Source organism: Adiantum capillus-veneris, chromosome 8 (genome assembly GCF_014529385.1).
Source record: "Adiantum capillus-veneris isolate H3 chromosome 8, ASM1452938v2, whole genome shotgun sequence".
Classification (NCBI taxonomy): domain Eukaryota; kingdom Viridiplantae; phylum Streptophyta; class Polypodiopsida; order Polypodiales; family Pteridaceae; genus Adiantum; species Adiantum capillus-veneris.
The window spans coordinates 163,619,112-163,631,626 of NC_140938.1; positions in this window are offsets into that span (position 1 = coordinate 163,619,112).

The window sequence follows — 12,515 nt, forward strand, 5'->3', positions numbered from 1 at the left end:
GGGAACTGCAATGCATGTGGAAGGTATGGTCATCAAGCTAAGGATTGCATAGTATTTAAGCTCACGATGGCCAATAGACCAACCTTAGCATGGACAGACACACCTCGAGTGCCTGCATTGATGCCGGCCCCACCTCTTGAACAAACAGCACAACACATGGTACCTAGGACCCAAAATGTTGTTCAAACAACACCTTTACCACCTCTAGTGCTAGGACCGCAACCACCACATCCGAGAATCACTTCTGTGAATCAAGTGGGTTGTGAGTCATCTATTTCTTGTTTGGAAGGCTGTGAGGAAGATATAGATCCTAATATTGCCTATGGGATGGATGTGCTTGAAGAAAGTCCACAATACTACATGGAGGACTATTGGGGACAAGTCAGACCTATCTATCAAGTAGCTTCTCTTGTGACAAGAGACCAAAATATCAATTACACTACTAAGAGACCACCTCTTCAATGCTATGAGTGTGGAGGTCCACATCGTGTAGCCGAGTGTCCTATTAGGCTACAAAAGAATGCCACACTAATGCAAACGAATCAAGCGAGCACGTTTACAATGTCGATACTCATGTGTAATCGATGTGGCATAGATCATTTGATTGCCCAATGTCCAAATAATCCAAATGCATCGAAGATCACGCCATTAAACTTGATTGAAGTTACCAAGGAGCCATCACCAAGTACACCCGTGGTACCAGTAAAACGTACTCACACGATCGATGCTCCAAAAACAAAATTATATTCTTGAGGAAAGAGACACGACATCAATTGCCCAATCTCAGAAAAAGAAGAAAACACGAAGAAAGAGATCACAAAAAGCAACGAAGTCAGACCCCAGTTCAAAGACCAACATAGGGACTGGTGACGACCTCGTACATATGAACGACGCTGAAGAGGATTCTGATTCAGGTGAAACCATGGAGATCAAAACGACCACTAACATAGAAACCAACAAGGAAGATCTTCATGAGCCACAATGTCCAGGATCCAAAAAGAAGATAGGAACTTACCCAAACCCTACAGAGGAGATTGAGCGAGTCAAGCAATTAAGGAGTTTGGTAGAAGATACCCAAAGGGATCTAGAACCAGCACCTAGGAAGATCCAGATTACAGACACCGTGTTCCCTACGCAACAACAACCTCACCAAGTCCATAGACCCTTGGACATACCTAGTGTCATCCAAGAAGAAAGTGACTTAAAGTCATGGGAAAGTGGGCGTACTCACTTCTTGATGGAAAGAATGTTTGCAGAGGGACTACCTGATCCTATCAAAGAAATGGAGATCCCATCTTCGCCACGTCAAGGGACTCAAGGCCAAAATGTGCCGTTAAACATTGCCAAATTGATGGATTTCATGTCTTCAGAAGTTAGAACCACCATCATGTCCAAACTATATAAAGACCCTGAGCTAGTCTCAGCTCTTCGAGCCTTCCTCAATGGAGAGCTGAAGCTTGGGCTACCACAATTTGCACAGATGGATGGAGTTGGGGAGATGCCAATAGAGGAGGAATACATAGATCCACAACCCAACCTAGATGAGAACCTTGTTATAGAAATACATGTTAACAAGTTGGGACAATACTTTGAGGGTGATGAATCCAATGCGACTATACCAATCACTACTAAGGGATTAACTGTGAAGGGAATCCTTGATGGTGGCGTTGGGGTTAGCATTGTGACTAAAAGTTGCTAGGAAACTATGGGAAGACCTCACCTTGCGACCACAACCATAGTAGTGAAGATGGCCAATGGGTCTATTGTTAAACCTATTGGGATGCTAGAAGATCTCAAGATCAAGGTCTTTGGACATAAAATAAGGGTTACCTTTATTGTTATGGATTTCTCCAAACACACTATGGCATCGGAGATGATCTTAGGACGTCCTTTCATGAGGGAAGCAAAAATGGTGCATAACTGGTCTAAAAGCCATGTCTACTTGTAGTTCCAAGATTTTGTCATTTGATGGGATCTTGTAACTGGTCAAGCACATCCCCTAGGAAACAGGTTTATAATTGATCATAGATCTGACCTAACAGTTCACTCGGCCCCATTGCACTATTGTTACACGTGTAAAGCGGACACTGATGTTGGGGAAGATTCTCCTTATATGGATGTACTACCTAGGATGACTGAGTCGGACAATGTGGATTGGGTCCACCTATTAGCAACCATAGACACTTGGGGAAATAGGGGGATGACCTGGGTAACACCTGAGGGGGATGAAATGCCCGTACCCTTAAATATGCTACAAGCAATGCATATAGCTTCTGACAAGACTCATCCTAATATAACAAAGAAAACATACAAGTGGGTTCCTAAATCTTCTTTAGAGACCATGGCTGATGCTAAAAAACCGAAGCCTTGTAAGAAATGTACCACTCGCTCCAAGAAATGTAAAGAAACGTTGCGTTGGATTCCTAAACTACTATTCGAAGCCCAAGGCTACTATAAAGGAAATGATCAAATCTGGGTGCCAAAACGTAAATTGTACTCTTACTTGTCACCGGGCCCATGTGATCTCAATCCCATAGCTCCAAAACGAATTGACAATCGCGGAAAGGAAAAAATCATGGAATGCTACATACCCGCTCCAGAGCTAGTTTGGGTACTGAAGAAAGAACGATTTGTTCCACCTAGCTTAGGAAGGGGGGAGTCCCATGAAGCTTCTAGCTCCTCATGTAATGTATCCATAGAGGTAAAAGCTTCTCCACAGCCTCCACCTACAATAGTGGACCCCCATGAAGCTACAAAGGAATCCACACCTCCCAGTGTTCAAGAATCACCTGATGAACCACTTCAAGTTCAATCCTGGGAGAGTACCTTACCACCCTTGCAACTCGATGAGGCACCTAAGGTAAGAGAAAACTACTGGCAAAAATCTCCACCTATTACCAACTAGAACAATTGGTTTCAAAGGGTGACAAGCTCATTTCAAACGGTATGATCTACCCAAGGAAGGGAGGAGTGTTTACTAACAATTATCATTCACTTGCTTCCCTCTCAACCTTCCTCCCTGACCTCTCAATCTCCCAATCTTAGGGAATGTATATATAAAGCCTTATACTCACAAAAAACAAAAAAATAAAGAGCAAGAGCAATTAGCAAATGAGTATGCACAATAAAAGTCAAAACATTGACTCAGACCTACACATTCGCATCCGGTACACTGAAACAGAAACCTATGCCATAAAACACCTTTGATCCTCATCACTCGAGTGATGGAGGATAGGTAGAATTAATACGATAGGAGTGTTTCTGTTTTAGAGTTGAGCGATTAGCAAAGTTCCTTTTTCCCACTGATGTGCCTCCTAGAGGTATTCTTTGTGTTTCTTAGTGTGTACCGGACCGTGTTGCTGTGGTTAGGATTTGGACCTTCATGGAATCTTTCTCTCGTTCACACTTCAGATCAAGCGCGACCATCAACACAAACAGGTGTTTCTTGTCCATTAGCATTGCCCCTTATCTTTTTCGCATCCATGTTTGTCTGCTTTGATTGTGATTAATAGCATAATATTCAGCGCATTTTCTTAGTACCAAACATTAAATTCAATGAATTTTTTGTCATAATCACTTGTCTAGATTTAAAAATCAAGTAGTCCGACTAAGCTAGTTTGACCAAGTTAGGTGTTAGAGATCTTCTCTTAATACCATGGGAATGCCTTCCTAATAATCAATGGTTACTTAGGTTCTTAATCCGATTTAGGCAGCATTGTGTGAAATGTACTAGGGCTTTCTAGTGGGCTTGACCCTATTGACCTTTAGCTTAAGTATTATAAAGGGAGTTTACTTGTGTGATGAGCCTGGGGAGGTGCATCAGTGTTATGACCCCCCAAAGTTACAAAATTAAAAGCTGAAAATAAACAAACAAAAAATCAAAGTGCCACAATGTAAAATCTTAAGCTGGAAGAGAAATCTCAGCTTGATTGGGTACTTCACTCACATGTATCGCCTATGGTACTAGAGCCCTAGAGGTTCCCAGTGTGGGCGCTTTTCCTTGAAAAGCAAAAAACCCAAAGCATACAAAATAAGCACACACATCAAAATTGAATCACTGTGAAAAGACTTCGGGGGCTCAAAGAAAAGGTAATCAGTCAGGCGATAATTTCATGAGAAATTCCTTTTATCATAGCTTAACTACAAGGTCTTCTAGGTATAGCCTCTAGTCAGCCCTCGAACATGAAATACTTGTCTCTCGCGATTAAACAACTTAATTGACTAGAGAAAATTAAGAATCTTACCCATGGTATTAATAGTCGATCTCTAGTGCCTTTTGACCGTTAAATTAGCGACCCCGGACTTGTTTAATTTTTTACCTTTACATCTGTTTATGCATTTGATTATATTGCAATTTAATGTTTATTGCTGACAAATTGTTTAAAATTCTGCTACCAATCAATTTGTCTGCCTAAAACTGCATATGATTTTTAATCGCTTATGAGAATGCAATTACTGTGCCAATGTTGTTTGATTTTGCAGTGACTGAAGAAGGCTAAGGACATTCATCTCAAATGCTCTTCCACCTCGACGAACGAGCTTCAACTCAATAGCTTCCGAGGACAAAATCTACATCAGGAAGGGGGGCATGTTAACCCTCACGGGTCACGGACACCCTATCACCTACGACGGACGTTGTAACCTACGACGGACATTGTATTATTTATTTGGTAGAGTCAGGTACCTGGCTTGTCGGTCCAATAGGAAAAGAGTAAGAGTGATCGCCGATGAGAGGCGCACTCTAACTGGAACATTCAAGGGATTAGTTGGCTAAGCATGGGCGCCCAAGTGTGAATGGGACGAGCTCATATAAAAGTCAACTAAACCTAAAATTCACTCATTCTCTCATTTGTGCAATTGAAGAGTGCTCTTGCTCCATCTCGATCTTCTTCTTCTCCATCTCCTTGTGTGTGTGTATGCGTGAGAGAGAGAGAGAGAGAGTGTGTGTGTGCGATTGAGCATTGCGATGACGGCACGACGGCGGTGAAGCGGTTGAGCGCGGCGTAGCGGCGTCTCCTTCTTCTTCGCGGCGACGAATCCTCCACGAAAGCAAGCGTAGAGCAGTGAGTGACACACCATCGTCATCTTTGAGCTTACTAGTTTAGGCTTGTTGTGTGCTTGGAGCCATTTGTGGCTCACACGCGATGCATCGGCAAGTTCCTTGCATTGACACGTGCGACATACGCGCACACTAGTAGAGCTAAGGCAAACTGAGATTTTCACTATATATGCAACCCCCCCCCCCCCGCCCCCCTCCCCCCCCTCTTTTAGGGCATATCAATGATTGGCAAAGCAATGAATGTTTGGGGCGCACACTTTCTCTAGTGTTCTCTCTCTCTCTCTCTCTCTCTCTCTCTCTAGAGAGAAAGGGTGTATGTGTGTGTGTGCAGTTCCTCTCTCTAGTGTTTCTCCCACATCGGTATATTTTCTCTCCCTAGCATTTTTGCCTAGCGACATCAGTTTCTCTCTGTAGCGCTTTCTATTTCCTTTCTCTCTACACACTTTGTTTGCAAATCCACTTGTAGATCGGCTACTCGTGCCCCTTCAATGGGCGGTACATAGTTGGTGAATGTTTTTGAGGAGATCTTTTGTGATAGATCCGAGATCCATAGGTTGCTTGGTCTCGAGAGAAGGTTTGCTTGTGGTTCTAGACAAGATCAACACTGATTCACCCTTTTCCATTGCACATGTGCCCATTCAATGGGTGGTACACAATTGGGGAACTTTTTGATGAGATATTTTGTGATAGATCCAAGATCCATTCACTGATGGTCCTAAGAGAAGGTTTGCTCGTGGTTTTAAACAAGATCAGCACTTCATCCTTTTCCATAGCACCTTTGACATCATTTTGTTCATACCAAGCTAGAAAAGTTTTCAATAAGTGGGAACAAGTGTTACCATCTACATGTGGTAGTGATGTGTGTGAACACACTAGGACCGCCGGGGCATTTTTTCCCTCTTTAGGAGTTTTTTCCCCCGTGCATTGTATATACGCCCATCACTCTAGGGCTATCAATCTTTCCATTGCACACTAAGTAACACACTCTCTATTGTGTGCCTTGAGCTTCCTTCGTCTTCTCCAAGCTGTGTGCGTTTCTCTGCAACCCTAATTCCAACAATTGGTATCAGAGCAGGTTGCATCCTCCCGGGCTTAGTCGCCAGTTGCTCCAGTACACGCCTGCTCACTTTCTCCAATTTCATTGAGCTTTGGCAAGCGTTCGCAGGTCGACCAATAATTCGGAAGAGCTCGTTGAGCTTGGTCTGCTCAGATTTTTGATTTGGGCTCATTTCGGCCTCCGTTTCCACTACAGGCAATACTGCACAGGCCATTTCGTCATTTTGTGCAGAATTTCTGTCAGTGCCGTTTTTTGCATAACAGGTGCCTTATAGTCTTCTACGGTTTGTGCTATATAGCATGTGTTGTTCTCGCTCCTTTCTCCTATTTTCTGGCAGTTTTCACATTAGGTGCAGCATTTACCATGGCTGACAACAACAACACAAATGTGTTCAAGATGTTTGTTGCTGAGTACATGTTGGATGGGGACAACTACCCTATGTGGTCTTATATGATGCAACATGTTCTTGTGTCAAAGGGCGTCTGGAACATTGTGCAAGGCATTGATGTACGTCCTAGTTCTGAGGATGTAGGCGATGTTGAGGATGTTTCAGGTCTTGCTGCAAGGATTGCTGCTGTTAGAGTTGTTTTGCCTACGACAGAACAAGCTCGTTGGGATGTAAAGGATGCGCAGGCTCATGTATTGATTGCGTTGTCTGTGAAGCGCACCATTGTTCCTCACATCCGTTCAGCAAAATCTGCAAAACAAGCTTGGGATATTTTGGCTGGTCTTTATGCAAGTCGCAATGAGGCTAAAATTGCTTTGCTGCGTAAAGAGCTGGAGTCAAAGATTATGCATGAGGAAGATGATATGGACACTTTCCTTGCTAGTGTCAAGGATATCAATGAGCAGCTTATTTCTGCAGGTGAAGTCATTTCAGACAGTTCCCTTGTGCAGACTGTTCTTGATGCCTTACTAGATTCCTACCATACTTTTGCTAGTACTTGGAGACTGATGACCCAAGGAAATCTTGAAGTTGTCAAGTTTGATACATTATGCACATTGCTATTGCAAGAGTCACTTTCTAGAAAAAACAGGACTAGGCAGCGTGCGGTTGAACAGGCTTTTATTGCTTCTCAAAGAAAGGGTGGTAACAGTAATGCAGCCACTTCTTATGGTTCTGCTGCAAGCGGCAAAAATACTGTTCCTAATGCTTCTGCTAGCAGCACTTCGTCTGGCAATTCTGGTGATAAGGGCAAAAAGAAGATACGTTGCCATTATTGTAAAGCTAATGATCACTTGATCAAGTCGTGTCCTAAGTTGAAGGCCAAAGAGGCTAAGAAGAAAGAGGGTGGTTCCACTGCAAATGCTGGTTCCACTACAAATGCAGCCATTGTTGAGTCTTTTGTGAAAGGAGACTGTGATGCTGATGTTGATGCAGAATGGGCTTTTAGCACAGGGTGCACTTACAATCCTGTTGTCCATGATGCATGCTTGTTAGTTGCTGCAGATTCACATGTGTGGTATTTTGCAGATTCACATGTGTGGTATTTTGACAGTGGTGCTACAAAGCACATTACCTCACATCGTGAATTGTTTACCTCTCTCAAGTCTGTCCCTCATGGGAATTTTGTCACTTGTGCCAACAATGCCTCTTATCCAATTCAGGGAGTTGAAAAGATTGTGCTTACTGCTGCAAATGGCAGTTCCTTCACACTTGTTGATGCACTTTATGTACCTGGGATCAAGAAGAATCTCTTGTATGTATCCGCACTTGCTAGACTTGGACTTGTAGTCAAATTTGTGGATGACAGATGTACAGTTTATGATCTCAGTTTTGGTGATGAAATTGCATCTGGCCTTTTGTACCGTGGGCTGTATAAGCTCACTTTGTATGACAAGAGTGGACAAAAATTTTCAAACGATGTTGCAGATTCAAGGGCTATTTCATATGCAAAACTTTGGCATGCACGTTTTGGTCATCTAAATTTTTCCAGTTTGTTGCGTTTGCAAAAATCTGATATGGTTGCTTCTTTGCCGCCTCTTGAAGCACCTATCAAACATGTTTGTGAAGGCTGTATTTTGGGTAATATGCAGCGTTCTAAGTTTCCAAAGGATGGTTCAGTTCGGGCCACACGCAGGTTGCAGCTTGTGCATAGTAATGTTTGTGGGCCCATGCAAACTCCGTCCTTGGGCAATTACCTGTACTTCGTGACTTTCATTGATGATTACTCCAGGCATGCATGGGTATTTCCGCTTAACGCGAAGTCCGAAGTTTTTATGTGCTTCAAACAATTTCTGGCTATGGCTGAAAATGTCTCGAAATGTACTATGGGCACCCTCCATTCCGATCGAAGGGGGGAGTATATGTCTCATGAATTTAACGCATTTCTGGCTAGTCGTGGGATAAAACACCAATGTATAGTGCCTTATACACCTCAACAAAATGGTGTTGCTAAGAGGAAAAATAGGTCACTTACTGAAATGGCACGATGTATGGTCAAAAGTCAAGCTTTGCCGCATTCTTTTTGGCTTGAGGCCATCATGTGTGCCACTTATGTACTTAACAGGTGTCCTACGAAAGCTTTGCAGTCTATTACTCCATATGAAGCATGGCACGATAGAAATCCTTCTATTGAGCACATGCATGTTTTTGGCTGTTTGGCATATGCTTTGGTGCCACAAGTGCAGTGCAAAAAATTGGATGATAAGGCTGTCAAATGTATTTTTGTTGGTTAAAGTGCTGAAAGCAAAGGTTACAGGTTGTATCATCCGCAAACAAAACGTATTCTGGTTTCACGGGATGTAGTGTTTGTGGAAGATTCTGTTCAGCCCTTGATGTCATGTACTAGAGACAGTAATGTAAGCTCACAGGACATTTATGACACTTTGTTGCCTCTTTTTAGTGGTGGAAATACGAATGTAAGTTCCAATGAGGCAAATGTACAGCCTATGGGGGTTTCTGAAAATGTTTTAGATCAGCTTATTACTGATGCAGATGTACATGATGTACTTGATGAGGAAAGGGCTGAAAATGAGCAGGCTAGAGGTATGCCAAAATGGCTGGTGCACACTTTGTGTGACAGAATTGGATGCGTCTTTGTCTAGTCGTACTCGTTCAGGCTCTCGCCATGCATCTTATGCATCAGATTGTTATGCTTTGGTTGTGTCTAGCTTACATGATGTTGAGGAGCCTCTGTCTTTTGATGAAGCACAGAATTCAAAAATTTGGATGGCTGCCATGCAATCAGAATATGATGCACTCATAGAAAATGACACATGGACTTCATGTGATTTGCCTCCTGGAAAAAAGGCCATTGGTACGAAGTGGGTTTACAAGTTGAAACGCAAGCCAGATGGTGAGATCGATCGCCATAAGGCTCGACTTGTTGCAAAAGGTTATGCACAGCAAAAAGGCATAGATTATGAAGAGACTTTTTCTCCCACTTGTCGTATGACTACTGTGCGTTTTCTATGTGCATTGGCAGCTCATTTTGGTTGGGATGTACATCAATCAGACATTGTTACTGCTTTTTTGAATGGTGACATATTTGAGGAAGTTTATGTAACGCAGCCTCGCGGTTTTGTCATAAAAGGACAAGAGGACAAAGTGTGCAGATGTAAGAAGGCTTTGTATGGGTTGAAGCAATCTCCTCGTGCTTAGTATGAGAAAGATGACACTCATTAGGTTAAACGAGGCTTTAGTAACAGTCCAATAGAAAGCACATTGTATGTAAAGCATGAGGGTGATGTACTTCTCATTGTGGTTCTTTATGTCGATGATTTACTAATCACTGGACCAAATGAGAGACATATTGCTGAATTTAAGGCTGATTTGAATGCTACTTTCAATATGAAAGATTTGGGGTTGTTGCATCATTACTTTGGTATACAGTTTAAGCAATGTGATGGTGGTATTGCCTTGTGTCAGAAAAGTTACAAAGAGACATTGCTATGTAAGTTTGGACTTGAGGATTGCAAATCTATTGCCACTCCCATGGAAAACAGGTTTGAAGTTGAATCTACATGATGCTGGCGATCCTGCCGATGTCACTCTTTACCAAACTGATGTTGGCTGCCTCATTTATGTATGCAACACGAGGCCAGATATTCAGTTTGCAGTCTCACAAGTCAGCAGATTTATGCATAGCCCAGGGTCTAAGCATTGGCAAGCTGTCAAGAGGATTTTCCGCTACCTTAGTGGCACTTTACATCTTGGCTTGTTTTATCCCAAAGGGGGATCATTGCCGCCAGACTTACATGCTTTTTCGGACTCAGATTGGGCTGGTTGTTTTGACACGCGAGTGTCCACAAGTGGTTTTTGTTTCATGCTTGGCAGTTCATGTATATCATGGTTGAGCAAGAAGCAACCTACTGTGGCCACTTCGAGTTGTGAGGCTGAGTACAGGGCCATCTTCACAGCTACGGTTGAGTGTGTATGGCTCAAACGCCTTATGGTTGATTTGGGTGTTGGACAGGACACTGCCAATACTATCTACACTGACAGTCAGAGCGCATTGGCAGTTGCGAGGAACCCAAGTTTTCATGCTCGCACAAAGCACATTGAGGTGCATTACCACTATGTCAGGGAGAGGCTCTCAGCAAGAGAGATCAGCTTGGCTTATGTGCCAACACAAGACAACCTTGCAGATCTTTTCACAAAGGCATTGTCTCGTGAGAAGCTTGAAGCTTTCCGCAAAGCTTTGGGCTTACTCCCCTTTGTGGACTGATCATGTCCTCAGGGCATGGCACTTCCCTTTACTCATGTGCCAGCTCTCGTTCACCGCATCACTCCAAGGGGGATTTGTTACCATATACATGTGGTAGTGATGTGTGTGAACACACTAGGACCGCCGGGGCATTTTTCCCCTCTTTAGGAGGTTTTTTCCCCCGTGCATTGTATATACGCCCATCACTCTAGGGCTAAGTAACACACTCTCTATTGTGTGCCTTGAGCTTCCTAATTCGTCTTTTCCAAGCTGTGTGTGTTTCTCTGCAACCCTAATTCCAACAACAAGGTGAGGCGGCACGAAGGCCTACTAAGTTAAAAGGGGAATGAAATTTATAAAGAGTAAGTTTGAATGAGTGGCTACAACCACATGGAATTTTTGTTGTGTTTTAATATAAATTATATAATCCATTATACATACATAATCACAAATGTTTTATATATTAAGAAAAGTCCCATTTCAATAACAAGGCGAAAGATGCACATTACACATTATCATTTAAAACCAAAATAAAATTAAAAAAAACATGATATTATTCATTATACATACATAATCATGAATGATTTATATACTAGAAAAGGTTCCACTTAAATAATTAGGTGAAACTTGCACATTATACAAGAAAATGAAATGAAAAGGAAATAAAATAAAAAGACAAATTAAAACAAAAACATTTTAATGTTTTCATAAGTAAAGATATCTTTAATAAGCATAGAGAAGAATGAAAGAATTTAAAAAATGAATCTTTGAAGTTCTAAAATGAAAGGACTCCTTGGATTCTATAGCTTAATTCGAGTCAGTGTTCGAGAAGTCTCCTTTATTAAGCAGCCGTCAACCAAGTTTCCTCCTCGCAAAGAAGCAAACCGAAAACACTAGCAAATTTTTTGAAATTTGCAAGATTTTTGAATTATTTTCTCACATATTTCACCAGTTTTTCTTCCCTTTACAATGGTTTGCAAGTTGAGGAAACCCTTTCTTCAACACTAATTCCAATTAAACTCAACCTAATGATTTTATCACTTTCTTGTTGTTTTAGAAACCCATCATGACCCTTTCACTTGTTATTTTCATTACCGATTGGACCTACCTTTTCATGTGAATAGTTCACATCTTTTTGCGTCTATGTGTCAATTGATGAATCTTTTCACTTAACATCGTTACGTGAACTTCCTTTCATTTTATTCATTTAGAATGTCAACGTGAACCTTTACCTTGTTAATTTTTGTTCTCTAAAGCTCTTTTCAGCATGCCGAAAATATGAATGTATATGTGGAAAATAGCATTAAAGGACATGATTTCTTTTTCTTCAAGAATTTTATGACTTTCTTGAGGGACACGTGTCACACAAATAAATTGAACGACCTTCACCCATATGGATACTAAGGCCTCAATAGATTTACACCCAACCTGATCTTAATATGTGGCAACGGAGATGAATGGAATTATTATGCGCATGCCAAAAAGAGCTTTTAATTTTTTATCATTATACTAGTTTCAATAAATATTCAATACCTAAACTATAGAGTGTCGTGGTGCACTTGGGGCCTAAAAAAAGCCAATATTTCTATGATTCTCTTCTATCATACTCTCTATGAATAAACTTTAGTCACCATCTTCCTCTCTTATATTTCTATATCTACATCTACATGGTATATGTAAGTAAAAGCAAACCATCTATGGTTTAGTTGCATGCACATTGCAAGTTAATCAAACAAGTATGTCCCTACGA